This window comes from Hypanus sabinus, chromosome 4 (genome assembly GCF_030144855.1).
Source record: "Hypanus sabinus isolate sHypSab1 chromosome 4, sHypSab1.hap1, whole genome shotgun sequence".
NCBI lineage: Eukaryota > Metazoa > Chordata > Chondrichthyes > Myliobatiformes > Dasyatidae > Hypanus > Hypanus sabinus.
This window is the reverse complement of record NC_082709.1, coordinates 51,302,150-51,327,004: the sequence shown is the minus strand read 5'-3', so window position 1 is coordinate 51,327,004 and position 24,855 is coordinate 51,302,150. Positions and strand designations below refer to the sequence as shown.

At 42.6% G+C, this 24,855-nt stretch overlaps 1 protein-coding gene across 3 annotated transcripts in view; it reads left to right on the top strand.

Moving 5' to 3' along the window:
• LOC132392753 (tigger transposable element-derived protein 1-like) overlaps positions 1 to 24,855 on the top strand; it is an 81,292-nt gene that overhangs the window by 46,259 nt on the left and 10,178 nt on the right. Inside the window, exon 1 of one of the 3 annotated variants that reach the window (XR_009511639.1) lies at positions 22,901 to 23,346. The exons of the other annotated variants lie outside the window; for them this stretch is intronic. The gene's annotated coding sequence lies outside the window, so the exon portion shown is untranslated. Of the gene's footprint in view, positions 1 to 22,900; positions 23,347 to 24,855 lie in introns of those variants that run through there. 3 annotated transcript variants of the gene reach the window in all.

Sequence of the window (24,855 nt, the reverse complement as noted above, 5' to 3'; positions counted from 1 at the left end):
GGCTACAGCAGGGTATGCCTACATATCACTTTATTTGTGTGGATTCAGTGTAGTGCTCGGCATGCGACAAATTCAAGTTTTGCTTTTTGGAACTTTCTGGAATTTTTTTCTGAAAATTTTCGACCTGTGGGTGGTTGAATCCGTGGATGCAGAACCCGCAGATACGGAGGGCCAACTGTATAAGGTGTTGCTTCTCCAACCTGAGTGTGGCCTCAACCTGACAGTAGAGGAGGCCATGGACTGACATTCTGGAATGGGAATGGGAGGTAGAATTGAAATTGGTGGCCACTGGGAAAACCTGGTTTTTGTGGCGGATGGAGCAAAGGTGCTTGACGAAGCGGTCTCCGAATCTCTGTCAGGTCTCACTGGATACAGTAAAGACCCAACAGACGTGCAGGTGGAGTGCTGCCTCACCTGGAAGGACTGTTTGGGACCCTAACTGGTAATGAGGGAGGAGGTGTAGGAGCAGGTGTGGCACTTGTTCCATTTGCAAGGATAAGTTCCAGGAGGGAGATCAGTGGGGAGGGATGAGTGGAGAAGGGAGTTGCGTAGGGAGCGATCCCTGCAGAAAGTAAAAAGTGGGGGGAGGGTAAGATGTACTTAGTTGTGGGATCTTTTTGGAAAAGGCAGAAATTATCAAGAATTATGTGCTGGATGCAGAGGCTTGTGGGATGGTATGTAAGGGCAAAAGGAACCCTATTCCTGGTGAGGGCAGATGTGTGCAAAATGCAAGAGTTGTGGATGAGGGCAGCATTGATAGTGGAGGAATGGAAGCCCCTTTCTTAGAAGAAAGGGGACATCTTAGTTGTTCTGGAATGAAAAATCTCATCTTGAGATGAGATATGGTGGAGGCAGAGGATCTGAGAAAACAAAATGGCATTTTTACAAGTGACGGGGTGGGAAGAGGCATATTCCAGATAGCTGTGAGAGTCAGTAGGTTTATAAAAGATATCAGTAGATAGAGTGTGTCCAGAAATGGAAACAGAGAGATCAAGAAAGGGGAGAGAGGTGTCAGAAATTGATCAAGTAAATTTGAGGCTATTGAGAAATATACCTGACATAATCATTATATATACTTGAAATATAATCACTATGTATTAGCTATTTACTATACTATGTAATCACTTCTAGGTACTGAATATTACTATGTATTATTTTACTAGACACATTTTGCTATGTATTGTTTTAACTAGATACTTTGTACTCTCTTAGCTTCATACTGTGGCAATTACAGAACACCTGTTTAACTAGCAGCACTATTAGCTGAGATGTACCCCATGTATTACACTCAGCCTTTGTTTAGTACGAGGTAACGGTGGCGGACAGGATGGTGCGAGCAGGAATGTAATGTGAGGGAGGTTGTCTGGAAAAAATAATCTTGGCCACGAATAAGGCCCCAATGCGAACGGGTGAAAAATAATGGTGACGCACTGAGAGCTAGGCAAGAGCGATTGATTAGTTAATATATAGATGATAAGCAATTAAAAATTGATTGGGTATGCTGATGAAACTGAAATGTAACTGAGATAAGAAATTACTATAAAGAATGCTGTACACTGGAGCTCGGCGGGCTTTCAGTGACTAGTTCATTGATTGCCTCAGCCTTTGTTTGCAAATAAAGGTTTAAATTTCTTGAAGAATTGTCTGTGTCTCCAGGTCATTTCAAGTAACCATGACAAGGGCAGGGTGGAAGTTAGAGGCAAAGCTGATAAAATTGTCGAGCTCAGCGTGGGTACAGGAAGCTGCACCAATGAAGTCATCAATGTAGTGAAGGAAGAGTTGGGGAGTAATGCTCTTGTAGGCTTGGAACAAGAACTGTTCCCCCAGCAGACATAAAGGCAGGTGTAACTGGGACCCTTGAGCGTGCCCTTGGCTAACCCTTGGGTTTGAAGGAAGTGGAAGGAGCCGAAGGAGAAATTGTTGAGGGTGAGGACTAGTTCTGCCAGACAGAGGAGAGTGGTGGTGGAGGGGAACTGGTTGAATCTTTTGTCCAGAAAGAAGTGGAGAGCTTTAAGACCCTCTTTATGGGGGAGAAAGTGTATAGGGAATGGACATCCATAGTGAAAATGAGCCAGGGATCTTAAAGTCATTGAGAAGATCAAGAGTGTGTGAAGTATCACAGATATAGATAGGAAGGTATTGAACCAAGTAGGAGAAAATAGAGTCAAGGTATAGAGACACAAGGAGCGGGCAGAAACAATGGATCTTGGGTAGGAGGAAGAAATGGGAGGTGCAGGGTAAGGGAACTATGAGGTTGGTGGCACTGGATAGGAGATCTCCAGAATCAATAAGATCAGTGGTGGTGTGGGAGAAAATGGCCTGGTGCTCTTAATTGGGGCCCTGTTGAAGAGATAAGTAAGATGAGGCATCGAAGAGTTGCCATCTGGCCTCAGCAGGTTAGAGGTAATTCCGCCAGACTACTACAGCAACTAACCCCACAACATCGCCTTACCTGTGGGTGTGATGGTGAGGTTGTGTTTAGTGGATAGAGTGGAGAGAAGCATTCAGTGGAAGTGAGGTTAGAATTTGAGAGAGGAGTGTTAAAGTCAAGAAGTTTGATGTTTCATCATTAGTGATAAAAAGATCTAGAATTATATTTTCTTTATATTTTTTAATCAATATTTTAAGTGTTAAATTTTTTTTGGTGTACAAAATATTTAAATTAGACTTTGAATGACTTTTGAATCTGAATTTTGTCTCTCCCGAACTTAAAGAAATTGATTCACACAGTACAGAAGTAGGTCCTTTAGCCCAACTGCTTCATGCTGGCCAACTTGAAACTTTGGGCTAGAAGAGAGCTGTCAGTGAATTGTTTGGCTTGATGCTGATAGACTTCCCTGAAATTGCTGAAGACTTCCAAGGGCCACTCCCTCATGCCATTGAATGTCACTGTGTGACAGCCCCGACAAGCATGTCCTGTAAGTGAGACAGGACGCACTAACATACAGCACTACGAGGGTGGAGTCTGGCATGTTGTTCCCTATAAGAAGGTCTGTGTCTGGCTGCTGCTTGACAAGTCTGTAGGACGACTCTCCCAATTTGTGCACCAGTGTGCAGATGTTTATGAGACAGACTTTACAAAGGTTTCTGCTCCGTGTCTCTGGGTTTCTATCATCACCGACTATTGCCAATTGATTTTGTGTTGCATTATTTTCACAGTCACTTAGTTATCACATCACACCACCTCAGTATCTGCTTTATCCTGCTCTTTGGAAAGTGTCCTGCCAGGGTAATGAGGTGGCAGAGCACTAAAAACATGACAGATCTAAACACCGATGGCTGATGGCCTTTTTATTTAAGAGGTTAGTGCAAGGTCTCTTGCAGAAGCTGTGTACCATAGGACTGGCAATCTTACATTGCCAGTTGGGGTGAGATGTGGCCTTTGACTTGGTGGTACTCCTCCTAATACTGTGCCACAGAAGACTAGCAACCCGTAAGGTGATCTCCCACCATAAAATCTCTACTTATGCAATGAAATAGAAAACTACACACTGAATTCTTTCTTGCAGATGTCTCTTCATGCCTTGGCTTCTAGTTCTCTTTGTCCTTGGCATTCTGTATTATTCATTCCACTATGGATAAGATTAACTGTAGTTGATGCGTCTCTTTCAACACATACTCAGTGACTGTGTTGTTGAAGGGTTTCAGCCCAAAATGTTAATTCTTTCTTTCTTTCTTTCTTTCCTTCTTTCCTTCTTTCCTTCTTTCCTTCTTTCCTTCTTTCCTTCTTTCCTTCTTTCCTTCTTTCCTTCTTTCCTTCTTTCTTCTTCTTTCTTTCTTTCTTTCTTTCTTTCTTTCTTTCTTTCTTTCTTTCTTTCTTTCTTTCTTTCTTTCTTTCTTTCTTTCTTTCTTTCTTTCTCAGGCCTGCTGAGTTCCTCCAGCATTTTGAGTGTGTTACTCTTGAGTAATCGTGTCCTAGTTCTGATGCTCCCCTTTCAGTTGAATGTTCTTTACACATTCCCATTCTGAAGGACAAAGCACTCAATCTTAATTATTAAAAGCTGCAAGTACCAATCCAACTAAAATCACCCTGTTATAAACCGTAATCCAAGGAAACAATGGAGGATGTTTGTAGCTGTCTTTTCTTTAGCTGGTCCTACTCTGAACATTATTTTATTTGTAATGTACAAAGGTCCAATGATTCACCAAGTTGAACATGTGTCTAATGCAAGTTGTTTATGTTTGTTAAGAGCAGCTTCAAGCCAATTTAGAAAATGCATGTAAGTATTTATTGGTTGGCTGAGTCTCTGTAGACATTATTTGCCTAAATAACTTGACTTGGCTAAGGAACAATGAAAGAAAGGAACATTAATTTCCATTTCCAGTACTGTGTTTTTCCATCATTACATTTAACCCATTCATGCTCCCAAATTTATTCTCTGGTGACTGCAGTAATGGGGATGCAGTGTTGTTGACAAAATTAGCAACAGAAAGGGGTAGCAAAATGCTATTATTTTGCTTCTGAATTATATGGATCCATTCCTGTCCATTTATGTAAAGAAATTGAAGTCGAGGAAATGGCTACCATCAGGGCCTTTTTAAGCTAGTGCGGGCCTGTAGCATATGTTATAAAGGGGCCCTAAATTTTAAAAATGCACGTAAGTATTAAAACATAAGTTATTTACTTGCATAGTAAAGTAATTCTTTTTTTTTCATTTGCTATACAGCCATATAATATGACAAATATCTGACACTTCAGTAATAGTATTACTTACATGTAGGTATCAATTTCAAATGCCAAAAGTAACAAAACTACTAGTTAAAAGTTACATTTTCTAGATTTAGCATGAGCAACTTTGTTGATGATACTGGAAATAACTCTTTCATACAGAAGTTCATGTTCAATGCTCGTTAAAGTGAGATTGTTCCATCTGACAACATCTGACAGCATTCAGCAGCACATTTTCCAACCAAATTTAGTGAATGTGCAAAACATGGAATGTAATCAGCAAACTCATTCAGCTCTTTAATTCGTGCTTGTAAGCCACGATACTTGCCAGTCATGTTGCTGGCATTGTCATAACTTTGACCACGGCAGTCTTTTATACCAATGTCATTTCCCTTTAAAAATTCAAGTAAACTTTGAGTGAGCTGTTCAGCACTATGACCTTCCATATCCAAAAACTTCACAAATCTTTCAACTGGTGCAGACAGCAAAACACAGCACACCGTCAAAGTCCAGCTGGTCCACATTAGATATATCTGGAGTAGAATCCAATGAAACAGAATAACCAACTAGGAATAGTGTTCTGAAAATTATCTGCTTAGTTGCTTATTGAAACTCATTTCAATTGGGAAACACAGGTTGAAACTCACAGTCTAATCCGATCTTGTATGTTCCTGAGCTGGTTCGGACTACCTAAAATCATGAAAAAAATGAGGAATCGTGAACTGTGTCACATAAAACTGTTGAGTCGCACATCCCTTGTCGCAGGCTCACCGTGGTGGCGCACCCTCCAGCGGCGTAACAGCGCACGCTGCAGCAGCTTGGGAGCGTGGGAGATAGCACAAAGGTCACCACGACACAGCTAGAAGCCAATGCATTCCTACACACACATAGCATGCAGCTCCCCCGACATGAAAACAACCGCGTTGCCAGATCAACGTGAGAATACGGTGAGATGCTGATTTCACCAGACTGCAGCTTGCAAGCATTTAGTGCGGGGCCCGTAGCATATGCTACTTTTGCTACTAAGGTTAATCCGGCACTGGCTACCATTTAGTGCAGTGACCTTATTTATATGCCACTTGCCTGGATGATAGAGACCCCCAGTGTCACTGGCAGTAAAGAGTTTAACAACACAATGTGTACTTTACATTGACAACTCCCTGCTTTACATGAGATGGAAGTCAGTTTAGAAAAGAAAGAGATGGAGGTAGAGCATAATAATGATGGATAATCAAGGCCAGATTTTTCTACAGCTAATTTTCAGACATAATCTGGAGGTAAATGAATCAGCCAGTGAAACTTTGTCTTGCGTGTGTGTGTGCTTGTGTAGGGGTTGAAACATGAGGAATGTAGAGCATGAAGCAGATTATTAATCTCCCTTCACGCCCACTGTTGTTTATTTCACAGCCTTATTAGGAACTCTTCTGTGTATCTTTGCTTATTTTCCTATGCTCTCCAAGCTTCTGTTCAGAAGCTCTGTCAACATCCACATTCCAATTGTTCCCTGACTGAAGAAATCTCTCCTAATTTCCAAAATTACCCTCACTGTGTCCTAGGTGAGAGATGTATTAGGGATGGATGGTAATTGCTGACATTGCTAGCTGTGTTTACATCCTGTGAATAAATAATTTTACAAAATGGTCATTGTTCTGTATGCATGGTCTCAGGTTTTGGTTTCCCTCACAAGTCTAGGACCTGCAATTTCAGGCTACATGTTGTTAGAATAATGTGGGGCTTACCAGAGAAGAGTTTCTGGAAATGAATAGCGATGTACTGGAATACATCCACATTAAAAGAAGGCAGTCCCTGTGGTGTTACAGCATATTAATGTGAATAAATCACCAACACCCAACTGAATGTACCCCTGGACATTGTGGGAAGCTAGGGAAGGAATCCCAGGGGGTTTACAGAGATTCTGCATCATCCTTAGCCATTGGTAATGCATAAAAGACCAGAGGATGGCAAATTTTGTACCCTTATTTAAAAAGGACTGTAAGGACATGGAAAAGAACTACAGGCCAGTAAAACTTGTATCAGAACTGGGATTATTACTGGAGATGATCAGAGGGACCGGGTCTGCCTGCATTTCGAAAGGTAGAAAGACTGATATGCAGCAGAAAAACAGAAACATTTGTATCCAATTGGCATCATCTTTAGCCAACATTACATTATGATGGGAAATCATGTCTTGATTCAATGTTTTTGAAGAAGTGACCTAGAGAATGTATGAGGGCAGAGCAGTGGACATTGTTTACATGGACTTTAACAAGGCCTTTGATAAGGTCCTGCGTGGTAGGCTAGCCAAAAGAAAAACTGATCACATTGGATTGAAATTGAGCTGGCCAATTGGATACAAAATTGGTTTGGAGAAAGGAATCAATGGATGTAAGTAGAAAATTGATTGGAGGCTTGTGACAAGAGGTGTGGTATCTTTATTAACAACTTGGATAAAAATGTATTTGACAAGGTTAGCAAACTTGTGGATGACACCAAAATTGGTGGCAATGTGGATCAGTTGGGGATGTGGCAAAAGAAAAAAACTGGCAGATGGAGTTTAAATCTGGCAAGTGCAAGTGCTCAGGGCTAACAACCCTGACCAGTCAAATACAATTTGTTATGGAAACAGCAATGAAGAATCTTATATCTCTGTGTGCCAGTATTCCTGAGTCTCCAACTGGGATTTGCATGACTAACAGTAGGGAAAACTGAGAGGAAGCTACTGGCACAATGAAAGAAGCCCTGAACGCCAAGAGCAGGACTACAATTCGTTTTTGGAATGTACGAACCACGTACCACACTGACAAGCTAGCAGAAATAACTGCAAAAATGCTTAGTTACAACCTTCATATACAGGACATCAGTGAAAGCAGATAGGCAGGGTCTGGCAGAGTATATAACCATATAACAATTACAGCACGGAAACAGGCCATCTCGGCCCTTCTAGACCATGCCGAATGCTTACTCTCACCTAGTCCCACCCACCTGCACTCAGCCCATAACCTTCCATTCTTTTCCTGTCCACATACCTATCCAACTAAAGGCAGCAACTAGTGACCCAAAATCCACAAACCTGCGTGTCCAGGTAGACCCATTGTCTCAGCTTGCTCCTGTCCCACCAAACTCATTTCTGCATACCTTGACTCTGTTCTATCCCCCCCCCCCATTCAATCCCTTCCCACCTATGTTCGTGACACTTCTCACGCTTTGAATTTTTTCAATGATTTTAAGTTCCCTGGCCCCCTCCGCCTTATTTTCACCATGGACGTCCAGTCCCTATATACCTCCATCCCCCACCAGGAAGGTCTCAATGCTCTCCGCTTCTTTTTGGATTCCAGATCTAACCAATTCCCCTCTACCACCACTCTCCTCTGTCTAGCGGAATCAGTTCTTACTCTCAATAGTTTCTCCTTTGGCTCCTCCCACTTCCTCCAAACCAAAGGTGTAGCCATGGGCACCTGCGTGGGTCCCAGTTATGCCTGCCTTTTTGTTGGCTTTGTGGAACAGGCAATGTCCCAAGCCTATACGGGTATCTGTCCCCCTTTTCCTTCACTACATCGACGACTGCATTGGTGCTGCCTCCTGCATGCATGCTGAGCTTATTGATTTTATTAACTTTGCTTCCAACTTTCACCCTGCCCTCAAATTTACCTGGTCTATTTCCGACACCTCCCTCCCCTTTCTTGATTTTTCTGTCTCCATCTCTGGAGACGGCCTATCCACTGATATCTACTATAAACCTACAGACTCTCACAGCTACCTGGACTATTCCTCTTCCCACCCTGTCTCTTGCAAAAATGCTATTCCTTTCTCACAATTCCTCCATCTCCGCAGCATCTGCTCTCAGGATGAGGTTTTTCATTCCAGGATGAAGGAGATGTACTCCTTTTTTAAACAAAGGGGCTTCCCTTCTTCCACCATCAACTCTGCTCTCAAACACATCTCTCCCATTTTCTGCACATCTGCCCTCACCCCATCTGCCCACCACCCCACTCGGGATAGGGTTCCCCTTGTCCTCACCTACCACCCCACCAGCCTCTGGATCCAACGTATAATTGTCCGTAACTTCCGCCACCTCCAACAGGATCCCACTACCAAGCACATCTTTCCCTCCCCCCTCTTTCTGCTTTCTGCAGGGATCACTCCCTATATGACTCCCTTGTCCATTTATCCCCCCCATCCCTTCCCACCGATCTCCCTCCTGACACTTATCCTTTTAAGTGGAACAAGTGCCACATCTGCCCTTACACTTCCTCTCTCACCACCATTCAGGGCCCCAAACAATCCTTCCAGGTGAGACGACACTTCACCTGTCGGCTGGTGTGGTATACTGTGTCCGGTGCTCCCGGTGTGGCCTTTTATATATTGGTGAGACCCAACGCAGACTGGGAGACCGTTTTGCTGAACACCTACGCTCTGTCCGCCAGAGAAAGCAGGATCTCCCAGAAGCCACACATTTTAATTCCACGTCCCATTTCCATTCTGATATGTCTATCCATGGCCTCCTCTACTGTCAATATGAAGCCACACTCAGGTTGAAGGAACAACACCTTATATACCGGCTGGGTAGCCTCCAACCTGATGGCATGAACATTGACTTCCCTAACTTCCGTTAATGCCCCTCTTACCCCATCCCTGATATATTTAGTTCTTTTCCCCCTCCCCTTTTTTTTTCTCTCTGCCCATCACTCTGCCTGTTCTCCATCTCCCTCTGGTACTCCCCTCCCCCTTTCTCCCTAGGCCTCCTATGATCCTTTCCTTTCTCTAGCTCTGTATTCCCTTTACCAATCACCTTTCTGGCTCTTGGCTTCACCCCACCCCCTCCAGTCTTCTCCTATCATTTCACATTTCCCCTCTCCCTCCTACTTTCAAATCTCTAACTATCTTTCCTTTCGGTTAGTCCTGGCGAAGGGTCTCGGCCTGAAACATCGACAGCACTTCTCCCTGTAGATGCTGCCTGGCCTGCTGTGTTCCACCAGCATTTTGTGTGTGTAACTAGTGAAACAGATTTGTAGGAAGGGAAGATAATCAGCATCATAATGGTGTAGCTGTTGTTTTGGAGAAAGGCATTGAGAACTGGTTGCTGAAGTGGAATGATCAACGTTACAGTATTTGGAGACGATCCTTGCAGGATGTAAAGGTGAAAAGCCAAACAGCTAGAGATCATCACCTTGTTGTAGCTGTGATGAAAGTCAAGCGGAGAAGCTCTGGGTCCAGAATACTTACAAATTCATATGGATGTTGAAAAGCTCAGCTTAAGAACAGATTTCAGGCTTTGCAAGACCTAGACGATAATGTGTCAGTAGACAGGATTAAGACAATGTGGAAACACATTGCCTCAGTCTTTAAGGAGAGCAACGAGGCTTGTCTAGGATATAAAGCTGGAAAGAAGAACAAAGAATGGATACAACTGAAACATGGATAGCCTTAGAAGAAATACAGAAAATTGAGAAGAAAGTCTTAGATGCAAAGTCAACATGAATTAAAGATAAACTTCAACTAGCATATACTAAAGCTAGCAGGAAAGTGAAGAAATCTATAAGAAAGGGTAAGAGAGTCTACATAGTAGACATTGCAGAGGAGGCTGAAGCAACAGCCAATTGAGCTGATCAGGGAAGTATATACAAGATTTCAAAATTGGTATGTGGAAAAGTCCCACGCCAGATCCAGTGGTCTTGAGAGAGAAAAGAATGGTCTGCTTTTGACAACTGAGAAAGAGCAAGAAGCATGATGGATGGAGAATTTCAGAGAGTTACTGAGTAGACGACCACCATCTGAAGAACCTGACATACAAAAAGCAGCAGAGGACCTCAACATTAACACAGATCCACCCAAGAAAGAAGAGATTGTTGCTGTGATTAACTTATTAAAGAACAGCAAAGATCCAGGACATGACAATTCGAACACTGAACTGTTCAAAGCTGAACCAAAAGTTGCAGCAGCCATTCTGTAACCATTGTTTACTATAAACTGGGAATGTGGACAAGCACTCAAGAACTGGACAAAAGGAGTCATTGTTATGATCCTCAAAGATGGAGTGCTAAGCTATTGCAACAATTGGTGTGGCTTCACACTTTTCTCAGTGCCCAGGAAGATCCTTGCCAAAGTCATTGTCCAATGGATTACAAATACTGTTGATGTGTGCTTGAGGAAAGAGCAAACTAGCTTCAGGAGGAACAGATGTTGTGTTGACTAGACTTCCACATCATGTAACATCACAAAAAACGTAAACAGAGTGGCAGAGATAACTGTGTATTTTGTGGACTTTGAAAAGACTTTTGTTAGCATCCATAGGAAGAGCCTCTGGCGAATTCTAAGATCATGCAGAATCCATTCCAAAATTGTCCGGTTTATCCAGAGTTTCAATACCATCTTCACCTGCATGGCTGGGGACTGCAATTTGATCTTTGAAGTCAAGAAAGGAGTCAGGCATGACTGTGTAATGTCAGCCATACTATTTAACCTGGTGATTGACTGGGTTATGAGCCAAACAATAAAAGATAAGCAGAGAGGTATAGCGTGGACTCTATTTTCTACTTTGGAAGACCTTGACATTGTGGACAACCTCACATTGCTATCACATATGGTAAACACCAGCACATTCAAGAGAATGCTTGTGTACCTTTGGTGGAGAGGTTGGACTCAGTCAGCCAAAGAAGACTGAGGCCATGACCCTCAATGCGGAATCTCCTCCTTCCGTTAATGCAAATGGCATCGATTTAACTAGCACTGGCAGATTCACCTACCTGGGCAGCATTATTCAACAAGATGGTGGGACCAAGGACGACATTCAGTACAGGCCCAACAAAGCTAGAATCATCTTCATATCAATGAGTTATCTATGGAGATCAACCAAGTACAGCATTCAAACCAAGATAAAGTTGTGCTAGAGCTGTGTTCTGTCCACACTCTTGTCAAGTTCAAAATGCTGACACCTGACAGAGAATGATCTTGCCAAGTTGTTGTCATTCCACACCGTGAGCCTTCAGAAGGTCCTCCATATTTTTTGGCCAAGAAAGATCTCAATCAAGCCCTACTCCTTCAGTGTTACCAAGGGGACACGACCACAGCCATTATGAGGAAACATTGGAGGTGGGATGGGCACGTGACGAGAAGAGAGGCCAACTCTTATCATCAAGATAGCTCTTCATTGGACCCCTGAAGGGTGAAGGGAATGTAGAAGACCAAGGACAAATGAGGACCCTGAAACACAACTGGGGCACAATGGAGAAGTTGCCCAAGGACAGACAGAGATGGAGAATCTTCATTGCTGGCCTATATGTCAGCCGCACAACAGACATTTGGTGATAGTGATGATGATGAAGTGCAAGGCACTACACTTTGGTAAGTTAAACCAAGTTAGCACTTACACACAAGAGATTCTTCAGTTATTGGAAATCCAGAGCAATACTCAATATGCTGGAGGAATTCAGCAGATAAGGCAGTAAATATAGAGAGTAACAGACATTTGACTTTTCAGGCTGAGACCCTTCATCAGGACTGGACAGAAAGGAGGATTAAGCCAGAATAAGGAGGTGTTGGTAAGGGAAGGAATAAAGCTGGCTGGTGATAGGTGAAACCAGGTAAGAGGGAAAGTAGCTGAGTGGGAGAGTGGTTGAAGTAATAAACTGAGGGCTGATAAGTGCAAGAGGTAAAAAGCTGAAGAAGAAGGAATCTGAAAGGTCAGGACTTCCACTGTAAATGGCAGAAGACTGGAGAGTATTGGAGTACAGAGAGACCTAGAACTCAATCTATACATATAGTCCCATGAAGGAGGAGACACAATTAGACAGAGTTTCGAATAAGGCATTTGAGTGCAGGCAATTGGGGCAGGGACATTGAAACATGATGGAGCGTGGCATGTAATTCCAGTTGCTCAGCTATAGGAAGGATGTTATTCAGCTGGAAAGGGCACAAAGAAAGATTGATGAGGACTTAATGGGACTTCCGGGCTTGTCTTTGAGGAGAGGCTAGATACTTTGAGACTTTTGTCTCTGGAACCTGTAGTGCTGAGGGATGACTTTGTAAAGTATATAAACCGATGAGAGGCAAAGGTGGGTGGTCAGTCTTTTTACCAGGGTGGGGGAGAGTCGCTTTCTTGGTAAAATTTTCGAATGCTAGAGGACATAACTTTGAGGTAAGATGAGAACAGTTTAAAGGAGATGTGTGGGCTAAGTATTTTTTACACGGAGAGTGATAGGTGCCTGGAATAACAGCCAGAGATAATGGTGGACACAGATATGATCGCAGTGCTTTAAAGACTTGGAAACAGACACATGAAGATGCGGGTGGAGGCAGATAGATTTAGTTTAGCTCAGCATTATGCTCAAGGTCAACGTTTAATTTGAAGTTCACATTTATTATCATGCAACCATATACCTGTATCCCGCCAAATGAAACAATGTATTTCCGGACCAAGTACATTTAATTCACGGGCAACACCTAAAGTAACATAATCAGAAATAAATTAACAAATAATAAACTATATTTCAGAAGATTGACATTTGGGATAAAACATTTACAACATAAGTTAAAAAGTAAACAGTATAACACTACTGGTCCTTTATATGAGATGAGACCAGAATGATGGTAGTATCACGGCTTGGGTGAAGGAATGGTTTCCAATCCCAAAGGTTCTAGTCCTAACAAGACTGTACCTCCTGCCTGGTGGTAGTAGGACAAAGAGAAATTGGGACAGAGGAGAGGGTTTCTTGACAGTGCTAAGGTCCCTGTGTATGTAGCACTCCTGATAGATGTCTGGGATGAGTGGAACAGAGACCCTGATGATCCTCTCAGCAGTCCTCTCAATACTTTCTTGGGTCTTGTGGTCAGATGCCTTGCAATTTCCATACTAGACGGTGATGCAACTGGTCAGGACACTCTCAATGGTACTCCTGTAAAAGCTGGTTAGAAAGGGGTGGGGAGCCTCACTCACCTGAATCTCATCAGGAAGTGGAAACACTGCTGTGCTTTCTTGACTAAAGCAGTGGTATTGGGGGACCCGGTGAGATCATCTGTTATGTGCATTCCCATAAGCTTGGTGTTCCTAACTCTGTCCATAGAGAGCCATTTATTTGCAATGAGGAGTGGTCAACCTGCACCTTCCTCAAGTCCACAATCATCTCTTTAGTTTTGTCCACATTGAGAATCAAGTTGTTGTGCTCAGTGATCAAGTTGAGGACTATCATCATGGGCCAAAGGGCCCTTTCCTGTACTGTACCATTGTGTGTTCTAGAGAGTGGGGATTAAGGTGAGAGATGAAAAATTCAAAAAGGACCTGAGGGCTAAGTTTTTCACACACAGGCTGCTGGATTTGAGAAGTGGGTACAATCACAGTGTCTGAAATACATTTAGATAGGTACACAGATCAGAAAGGTTTAGAGGGATAAGGGTCAGGCACAGGCAAATGTGATTAGCTTGTTTATACAGCTTGGTCAGATTAGACATGTTGAGCTGAAGGCCCTACTTCTTTGCTCTGTAACTCTACTCCAATACTCTAGAATCTTATTTGAAGAGGGCCCTGCAGGTCCTCACACATAATACATAGAACATAGAAATCTACACCACATTTTACAGGCTCTTTGTGCCAACCATATAACCTCCCCTAGAAACTGCCTAGAATTCCCCCATGCATAGTCCTTTATTTTTCTAAGCTCCATGTACCTATCTAAGAGTCTCTTAAAAGACCCTATCGTATCCACCCCTACCACCTTCACTGGCAGTGCATTCCATACACCCACCACTCTTCATGTGAAGAACTTACCCCTGACAGCCACCTGTACCTACTTCCAAGCTCTTTAAAATTATGCCCCCATGTGTTAGCCATTTCAGCCTTGGGATAAATACGATTGATGCCTCTCATCTCCTTATACACCTCTATCAGGTCACCTCTCATCCTCTAACACTTCAAGGAGAAAAGGACGAGTTCACTCAACCTTTTTTCATAAGGCACACTCTCCAATCCAGGCAACATCCTTGTGACTCTCCTTTGCACTCTCTTTATAGTATCCACATCCTTCCTGTAGTTAGGTGACCAGAGCTGAACACAGTACTCCGTGGGGTGTAACTAAGGTCTTATATAGCTGTAACATTATCTCATGACTCTTGAACTCAACCCCATAGTTAATGAATGCCAACACACAACATGCCTTCTCAAAACCACTGTCAACTTGTGCAGCAGCTTTGAGTGTCCTATGGACCCATACTCCAAGATCGCTCTGATCCTTCACACTTATCATTAATATTATATTCTGTCTTCAAATTTGACCTACCAAAATGAACCATCTCACACTTACGTGGGTTAAACTCCATCTGCCACTTCTCAGCCCAGTAATGCATCCTATCAATGTCCTGCTGTAACCTCTGACAACCCTCCCGACTATCCTCAGTACCTCCTACTTTTGTGTCATCAGCAAACTTACTAACCCAACTTTCTACTTCCTCATCCAGGTCATTTATAAAAATCACAAAGAGGAGTGATTCCAGAACTGATCCCTGTAGAACACTAGTGGTCAGTGACCTCCATGCAGAATACCAACCATCTACAACCACTCTTTGCCTTCTGTGCGTTAGCCAATTCTGGATCCACAAAGCAAGGTCTCCTTGGGTCCCATGCTTCCTTACTTTTTAAAGGAGCCTTGCATGGGAAACCTTACCAAATGCCTTATTGAGATCCACATACACTACATCCACTGCTCTACTTTTATCAATGTGTTTTGATACATCCTCAAAGAATTCAATCAGGCTCATAAGGCATGACCTGCCCTTAACAAAGCCATGTGGACTATCCCTAATAAGATTATGTCTTTCCAAAGGCTCATAAATCCTGCCTCTCAGGATCTTCTCCAATAACTTTCCCACCACTGAAGTAAGATTCACTGGTCCATAATTTCCTGGGTTATCTCTACTCCCTTTCTTGAACAAGGGAACAACATTTGCAACCCTTCAATCTGCTGGTATTTCTCCTTTCCCTATTAATCATCATCAGGTGCTCAGCAATCTCCTATCTCACTTCCCACAGTAGCCTGGAGTATATCTTTCCCGGACCTGGCAACTTATATAACTGAATGCTTTTGGAAAGCTCTAGTACATCCTCTTTCTTAACGTCCATATGCTCAAGCATTTCAGTCTGCTGTATGTCATCCCCACAATTGTCAAAGTCGTATTCCCTGGTGAATACTGAAGCAAGCTATTCATGAAGTACCAATTTATGTTCCAAGTTTCTGTCTAACTGCATCATATTTCCCCCTACCCCAATTAAGTGTTCTCCCAAATTGGTAAAGGAGATAGAGTTGTGATCAGTACCTCCAAAATGCTCTCCCACTGAGAGATCTGACACCTGACCAGGTTCATTTCCCAATACCAGATCAAGTACAGCCTCCCCTCTAGTTAGCTTATCTACATATTGTATCAGGGAACTTTCCTGAGCACACCTAACAAACTCCACCCCATCCAAACCCCTTGCTATGAGGAGATGTCAGTCAATAATAGGAAAGTTAAAATCACCCATCACAACAACCCTATTATTATTGTAACATTCCATAATCTGCCTTCTTATCCGCTCCTTGATGTCTCTGTTACTATTGGGGTGTCTATAGAAAACACCAGTAGAGTTATTGCCCGCTTCCTGTTTCTGATTTCCACCTACACTGACTCATAGACAATCCCTTCATGACTTCCTCCTTTTCTGCAGCTGTGATACTAAACCTGATTAGCAACGGCCACCCCCCATCTGTCCCTGTCCTTTTTAAAACATCTAAAGCCCAGCATACTCAGCAGCCATTCCTGGCCCTGAGACATCCAAGTCTCTATAACGGCGCCAATGTCATAATTCTATGTGTTGATCCATGCTGTAAGTTCATCTGCCTTGCTTATGATACTCCTTGCATTAAAATAGACATGTCTCAAATCGTCTAGCTGAATGCATCTATGCTCGGTCTTCTGCCTATCCTTCCTCACAAACTCCCTATGTTTGTGTGCCAACTGCCCCATCCTCTGCCTCTTCACTTCAGTTCCCACTCCTTGAAAATCTAGTTTTAACCCTCCCCAACAGAATTAGCAAACCTCCCTCCCAGGATACTGGTTCCCCTCCAGTTCAGGTGCAACCTATCCCACTTGGACAAGTCATCCCCTCCCCAGAAAAGGTTCCAATGATCCAAGAACTTGAAAACCCTACCCCCTGAACCTTCTCCTCAGCCACTCGTTCATCTGCACTATCTTCCTGTTCTTCCCTTCCCTAGCTCATCGATCCAGAGAATACCACCTTGGTGGTCCTGGTCTTCAGCCTCCTTCCTAACTCCCTAAATTTACTGAGCAGGACCTCTACCCCTCTCCTGCCTATGTCATTGGTAACAATATATACCATGACCTCTGGCTGCTCACCCTTCCCTTCAAGAATATTCTGGAACTGCTCAGATGCATCCTAGATCCTACCACTATCCTGGCATCTCTTTTGCTGCTGCTGAGTCTCCTAACTATCAAGTCCCTTATGACTATTGCTCCACCTGACTTCACCCTACCCTTCTGAGGCTCAGGCTGGCCACAGCGCTATTGGTCTGGCTGCTGCTGCCTTGCCCAGGTAGGTCACCCCCTCAGCAGTATCCAAAGGGGTATACCTGTTGCTGAGGAGAATGGCCACAGGGGGGACCCTGCACTGACTTCTTTCTCCTTTTATGTCTCTCAGTGTTCACCCATGTGAATTCTGCACTCTGGGTGTAGCTGGAGTCTTTCCCATCAATTGCTCTTCCTCCCAGATGATCCTTAGTGCATCCAGCTCCTTAATGCGTTCTTTCAGGAGCAGGAGCTGGCTGCATTCTCGCAGGTAGAGTTATCAGGGAGACTGTCAGGTTCGATGAATTCCCACATTCTACACAAGGAGCATTCCACTGCCATCCTGCCTGCACTGTACAATGGGCAACCAAAAACCAAATCAGCAACAACAAAAGGAAAAACCTACTCTTCTTACCTACTTCTTTGGCCTCAGCCTCTTCTTTGTCAAAGCATCTAAATTCCCACTCTAGCCGCATCTCCAACAATGGCTGCTATGCTGGACCCTATCTTTCTTTTATGGTTTAAACATCAAGAAAAGCCCCCACACAAGGAGAAAGAACTCACCATGTTTATTGGTGCTCTGCCTGCCTTGCACTGCCGCCGATGCCTCTGATGCTTCCCACATCTGTGAACTGGCCACTGTCTTTAGGAAAAATTCCCACGCAAGGAAACAGAATTCACCACATTTTGGGGTGCTCCCCCTGCCTTCTGCTGCTGCTGATGCCTCTGTAGAATCTGTACAAATTTGTGAGTGACTTTGGTGACATACCAGATCTCTTCAGACTTCCAATGAAATATAGCCTCTGTTGTGTCTTCTTTGTAGCTGCATCAATATGTTGGTCCAGGATAGATCCTTAGAGATATTGACCCCTGAGGAACTTGAAATTGCTTATTAATTCCACTTTTGATCCCTCAATGAGGGCTGGTGTGTGTCCCCTAGTCTTATCCTTTCTGAAGTCCACAATCGGTTGTTTGCTCTTACTAATGTTGAAAACAGGGTTCTTGCCATGACACCATTCAATTAGCTGATACATCTCACTCCTGTATACTGTCTCTTCACCGTCGGAAATTCTGCCAACAATAGTTGTGTTGTCAGAAAATTTATGGACGGCATTTGAGCTGTGCCTTGCCACCGAGTCAGGTATGTAAAGAGAGGAAAGCAGTGAGCTTAGCACACGTCCCTGTGGTGCGCCGGTGTTGATTGTCAGCGAGGTGGAGGTGTTATTTCCGATCGGCACAGATCGAGCTTTTCCGGTTAGAAAGTTGAGGATCCAATTGCAGAGGGAGGTACAGAGGAGCATGTTGGGAGAATGGGAAGAAATGTCAGTGAAACGTAAGATTCTGAGGGGAACTCTAACTCTTCCCTGAGGGAATCCCTACTTTGCTTTCTATGTCCATTCAGGTTCCTATTCAAATGATAGTTTGTCACCTGACTCTACACAGCCTAAACAATGTCATGGTCCTATTGTGTTGTGTCTTCCTTTTGAAAATTTGCCTTTATCTTAGCATTCTCACTCAGAATGTAAACAGAGCAAGAGCCTTCCCACCTCTGGGGCAGCGGAGAGCAGGCTAGCTTATAGAAGGACAAGGTGCAAAAGCTGAATTTAAAAATATATCCTGTGAAGAAGAAAGTTGTCTTTAATTATAGGTTTTAAATCCATACAATACAAACTGCTGGTTGTACATGTTCCTGGGCATATGGATCCATTAAAGTCACTGGAACTAACGTACCAAATGCAACCGGGGCTAATATACTCCACCAGCAAGAAAGAAGTACAAATGATTCCCCCATCTCTCCCCTCAGCCACACACCACACATAAATGTGTTTCATTTTACTAGTTGAGAAGCTTATGAGATCATTTCACATTTAACTTGTTCCTCCCTGATGTATCTTTTTTTTTAATTTGGAGAGTTAAAAGCATGGTAACAGGCTCCTGTGACAAAACCAGCTGGCAGCATCCAATTACATCCATGTGACCAATTAATCTACTAACCTGTATGTCTTTGGTGTTTAGGAGGAACTTGGAGCACCAGGAGGAAACCCACGTGGTCACAGGGAGTATGTCCTTACAGGCCATGGCAGATTTGAACCCAGTTGCTGGTGCTGCAATACTGTTGCACTATTTAATATACTACTCTGCCACTGCAAAAATTCCTCAAATCTAAATCCACAAGGGTTGTTCAGTACGCCAACTTGAATGCATTATGTTTTGCATTGCCAGCGTATCTTTGGTTAGATGAGGAGCCCAAAACTGTTCACAGTACTCAAGGTGAGGTCTCACCAGTGCCTTATAAAGCCTCAGCATCACATCCCTGTATTCTGGACCTCTTGAAATGAATGTTAACATTGCATCTGTCTTCCTCACTACAGGCTCTACCTGTGAGTTAACTTTTAGAGTGTTCTTCACAAGGACTCCCAAGTCCCTTTGCATCTCAGATTTTAGAATTTTCTCTCTATTTAGAAAATAGTCTGCACATTTATTTCTATGCTGGCCTTGCATTTCCCAACATTGTAATCATTTGCTAATTACTTGCCCATTCTCCTAATCTGTCTAAGTTCTTCTGCAGCCTACCTGTTTCCTCAACACCTCCTGCTCCTTCTCCAATCTTCATATCGTCTGAAAATTTGGCAATAAAGCCATCTATTCCATCATCTAAATCATTGACATACAGCACAAAAAGAAGCAGTCCTAACACCAGCCCCTGCAGAACACCACTAGTCACTGGCAGCCAACCAGAAAAGGATCCTTTTATTCCCACTTGCTGCCTCCTACCAATCCGCCAATGCTCTAACCATGCCAGTAACTTTCCTGTAATACAATGGGCTCTTAATTTGGTAAGCAGCCTCATGTGTGGCACCTTGTCAAAGGTCTTCTGAAAGTCCAAATATACAACATCCACTGCATCCCCTTTATCTTTCCTACTTGTAATCTCCTCAAAGAATTCTAACAGGTTTGTCAGGCAAGATTTTCCTCAAGGAAACCATGCAGACTTTGTCCTATCTTGTCTTGTGTCACCAAAAACTCCATAACCTCATCCTTAGCAATTTACTGCAACACCTCCTCAACCACTGAGGTCAGGCTGACTGGTCTATAATTTCCTTTTTGCTGCGTTCCTCCTTTCTTAAAGAGTGGAGTGACATTTGCAATTTTCCAGTCCTCTGGCACCATGTCAGAGTCCAATGATTTTTGAAAGATCATTTCTGATGCTTCCACATTCTCTACTGCTACTTCTTTCAGAACACTAGGGTACAGTTCATTTGGTCAGGGTGACTTATGTACCCTTAGATCGTTCAGCTTTTTGAGCACCTTCTCCCTTGTAATAGTAACTGCACTCATTTCTCTTCCCTGACACCCTTTAACTTACAGCACACGGCTAATGTCTTCCCCAGTGCAGACTGATGCAAAATACTTAGGCAGTTCATCTGAAATCTCCTTGTTCTCCATGTTATTTCTCCTGCCTCATATTTTATCTTTTATTTGATTTGATTCTCTCCTGCAGGTAACATCCGGTAGTGATAGGTATATGCAGAACTTAAGGTGGGGGGATATATGGGAGGCAGGGTTTAAGGGTTGGCACAACATTGTGGGCTGAAGGGCCTGTACTGTGCTGTACTACCCTATGTTCTATGAAACCCTGTTGGTCAGCTGCTGTTGGACCCAGCCTCTTTATTGCTGAGCTCTCTAAAGCACTTTCTGTTGGTTAAACTTCATATATAACCTATGCTCTTCCAGTCTTGTTCAGTCAGGTACAATTCTTTTCCATTATCTTGTCTCATCAACTACTATTCCTAAGTAAAGCTCAAACCTTCAATTTGGTTTCCATCTATATTGTAGCTGGTAACTTATTAAAAAAAAATCTTCATTTTACTTTGTAAATTTAATCCAAATTTTCAGGAAATTTATGCTTCAGTATTTCATTGAATTAGTCATGGAATTTGTTAGTTTAATGGGATTAAATCACCCTTTTCAAATCTAACCATTTATTAAGCTGATTCTGCTTAAAGAATGAAGAATGGAGATTGTCTCTAATATGTTTTTATTGGAACATTAAGATTAGTGAATGGTGGAGTCTTATTTCATCATTCTAAACCTAGAATTTATTCAGTGCAAAGAGTGTACGTTTAACATTTAATCATTTTGTGCCCCATTTCAAACATGTTCTTTAATGAGCTCAACGAGTTTGCTATGAAGGAACTAACAAAAAGCTATATTTTTAGAAGAAATGTATTGCTGGATTGATCACTGGCAATGCATCTAAGCCAAAACTTCACAAACATATGGTTTCCTTCAAATAAATCTAAGTATAGATGACTGAGTGGCTAACAATTGCAAACATATGGATCAAATTGATATAAAAAGTCAAGCCATGCATGTTAGTAACTGCTATAAATTAATAACAGATGCAGCAATAATTCCATTCACCCTCAAACTAAGTCTTCCCTCTCTCAGTCCTGATCTTTTCATTAACTTTCATTTCTGGTTTCCTTTCTCATTCTCAGTTGACCTTCTGCTCCGTTCCTTGATTTTCTTCTCTCTCTTCCCCTTTCCATGCAATATCTCATTCCTCTCTTTAGCATTCTTCTCACATTCTGTCCTTTCCATTCATTTCTCTCTCTCTCCGTGTCTCTCTCTCCCTCTGATTCTCTCTCTCTGTCTGCCTGTCTGTTTCTCTCTCACCCCTTCACCCTGCTAGCTTTATTCCAATATCTTAATCTCACCCTCATTTCCTTACCTTTTCACCACATTCATCTTTACATTTTTATACATAAATTCTATATATCTCCAGCACTACATCATATGCTGTACACTAAATAGATTGTTTTTGAGTCCAGTACTCAAACAGCAATATTATTCCAAATACTTCTGGCTGCAGGCAAAGAAGGCCTTTTGATGTGAATATGATCTCATGTTCACCAATCAAATAAATAACCTTGGTTCCATTCCAACTGATTGACTTATGATAATATTACCCTTCATCATTAAAACTTTCTATGTACTTTCCATGATAACTCCTTCTTCTTTTCCAAAGTGAAGGACTCGGGTTTCTTTAACCTTTTCTCCTCCGTCCGAGCCTAATCATAACCCCCAGCACTAGAATAATCATCCTACTGAGTATTCATGGTGCCTTCTGATGAATGTAGCCTTTAAGGTTTAAACATTTCACACCTGGGTATCATTACTACCTTGGCATATAAGTGGTGTGATTTGCAGATTTGATAGGTAGTATCATTTGCAGATGGCATAAAAATGAGTGGAGTTGTGGATAGTAAGGATAGACTCAGGCTACAGAAAAGTAGATCAGTTGGTACATTGGACAGAGCAAAGACAGATAGAAGTTAACCCTGAAAAGTGTAAAGTGAAAGTCATGTGATGGGTAGCACATGCACAGGGCCTAAAAATTATTGAGACATAGGCGAACGTTGTCCAAAGATTCCTTGACATTGCAGCACAGGTAGAAAGAAACGTAAGAGCTGTTTGCTTCCATTAACCAGAGTCTAAAATATAAAACAAAGAATTTATCTTATAGCTTTATAAACATTCATAAAGCTACATTTTAAATATTATGAGCACCGTATTTGCTCCCGGAGAGGATACAATTTACTAGTATGTTGCCCGTGATGGAGTGAGGAGAGTTTGAATGTGCTGGGCTTTTTTTTCCTTGGAGCAGAAAGAGCTGCTAGATGTAGTCCACCTTCCTCATAACAAAGGGGATCTGAGTAAGAACTTTTTCACTCAGAGCATAATGGGAAGCTGGGTTGCATGGCCTGAGAAGGTGGTGGAGTAAAGATTTAGAACATTTGGTAAGTATCTGGGTGTGCACTTGAATTACAAAGTATAGAGGGCTATGTACACAGTGCTAGTAAATGAGATAAGTATAGATGGGTATTCAAAGGGCAGCAATGGTAGACTAGGCCAAAGGGCCTGTTTCTGTACCCCAAGACCCTGTCCCTTATTTATCCTCGCTATACAGTTTAGTTTTACATTGTTGTATTGTGTTGATTATCGCCAAATCACTTTTATTCATTGCTTTATCTACTTCAGCACTATTTATGCTTTCAGGGTTAAGGTTTATTTTTTGCTTATGTGTAGGACTTTATTTGAACTACTTCAGGGAGCACTGGATACAGGTAAGACAATGGGGCCAGATTAGTGCTGAAGATCTGCACTCTCAAGCTGACTTTGCAGTGCTGGAGAATTTATATGAGCATTTGCCCTGTCAACCATCTATTTTTTAGATTGTGAATTTCCTGTAAGGCTTTGGCCTTCAGATGCTTGTAGAAGTATTTATTGTTTTTCCTTTGAGTCAAAACCAAGACCATCTTAGATTTATGATTAATTAGCTGTGGAACTCTTGGTTATTCTCATCAAACAAATCCTGATGTCTTCCAGTAGAGAAATCAAAAATCTCTTCATAGTTTCCAGTTAGGGTGAACTTCAGGCTAGTCTAGATATTGTGAACACTTTATGACCCATCCTACTTGGCATAAAAACATGGAAACATAGAAAACCTACAGCACAATGCAGGCCTTTCAGCCCAGAAAGCTGTGCTGAACATGTCCTTACCTTAGAACTACATAGGCCTACCCATAGCCCTCTAATTTTCTAAGCTCCATGTACTTATCCAAAAGTCCCTTAAAATACCCTATTGTATCTGCCTCCACTACCGCTGTTGGCACCCATTCCAATTATTCACTACTCTCTGCATAAAAAGACTTACCCCTGACACCTCCCCTGTACCTACTTCCAAGCACCTTAAAACTATGCCCTCTTGTGCTAGCCATTTCATCCCTGGGAAAAAGTCTCTGCCTAGCCACATGATCAATGCCTCTCATTATCTTGTGCACTTCTATCAGGTCACCTTACATCCTCTGTTGCTCAAAAGAGAAATGGCTGTGTTCACTCAACCTATTCTCATAAGGCATGCTCCCCAATCCAGGCAACATCATTGTAAATCTCTTCTGCACCCTTTCTATGGGTTCCAAGTCCTTCCTGTACTAAGGCAACCAGAACTGAGCACAGTACTCCAAATGGGATCTGACCATGGTCCTATATAGCTGCAACATTACCACTCGGCTCTTAAACTCAATCCTACGATTGATGAAGGCCAATGCACCATATGCCTTCTTGACCACACAGTCAACCTGCGTAACAGCTTTGAATGTCCTATGGACTCAGACTCCAAGATTCCTCTGATCCTCCACACTGTCAAGAGTCTTACCATTAATGCTATATTCTGCAATCATATTTGACCTACCAAAATGAACCACCTCACACTTAGCTAGGTTGAACTGTTTCTGCCACTTCTCAGCCCAGTTTTGCATCTTTTATCAATGTCCCACTATCCACTACACCCAAAACCTTTGTGTCATCAGCAAACTTACCATTCCATCCCTCCACTTCCTCATCCACGTCACTTATAAACATCACGAGCAGTAGGAGAGTAGGGGTCTCAGAACAGATCCCTGAGGCACACGACTGGTCACCGACCACTATGCAAAATATGACCCATCTACAACCATTCTTTGCCTTCTATGGGCAAGCCAGTTCCCCTTGCAATGTCCCCTTGGACAAGCAAAGCCATGTCCCCTGGGATCCCATGCCTCATTAATTTCTTAATAAGCCTTGCATGGGGTACC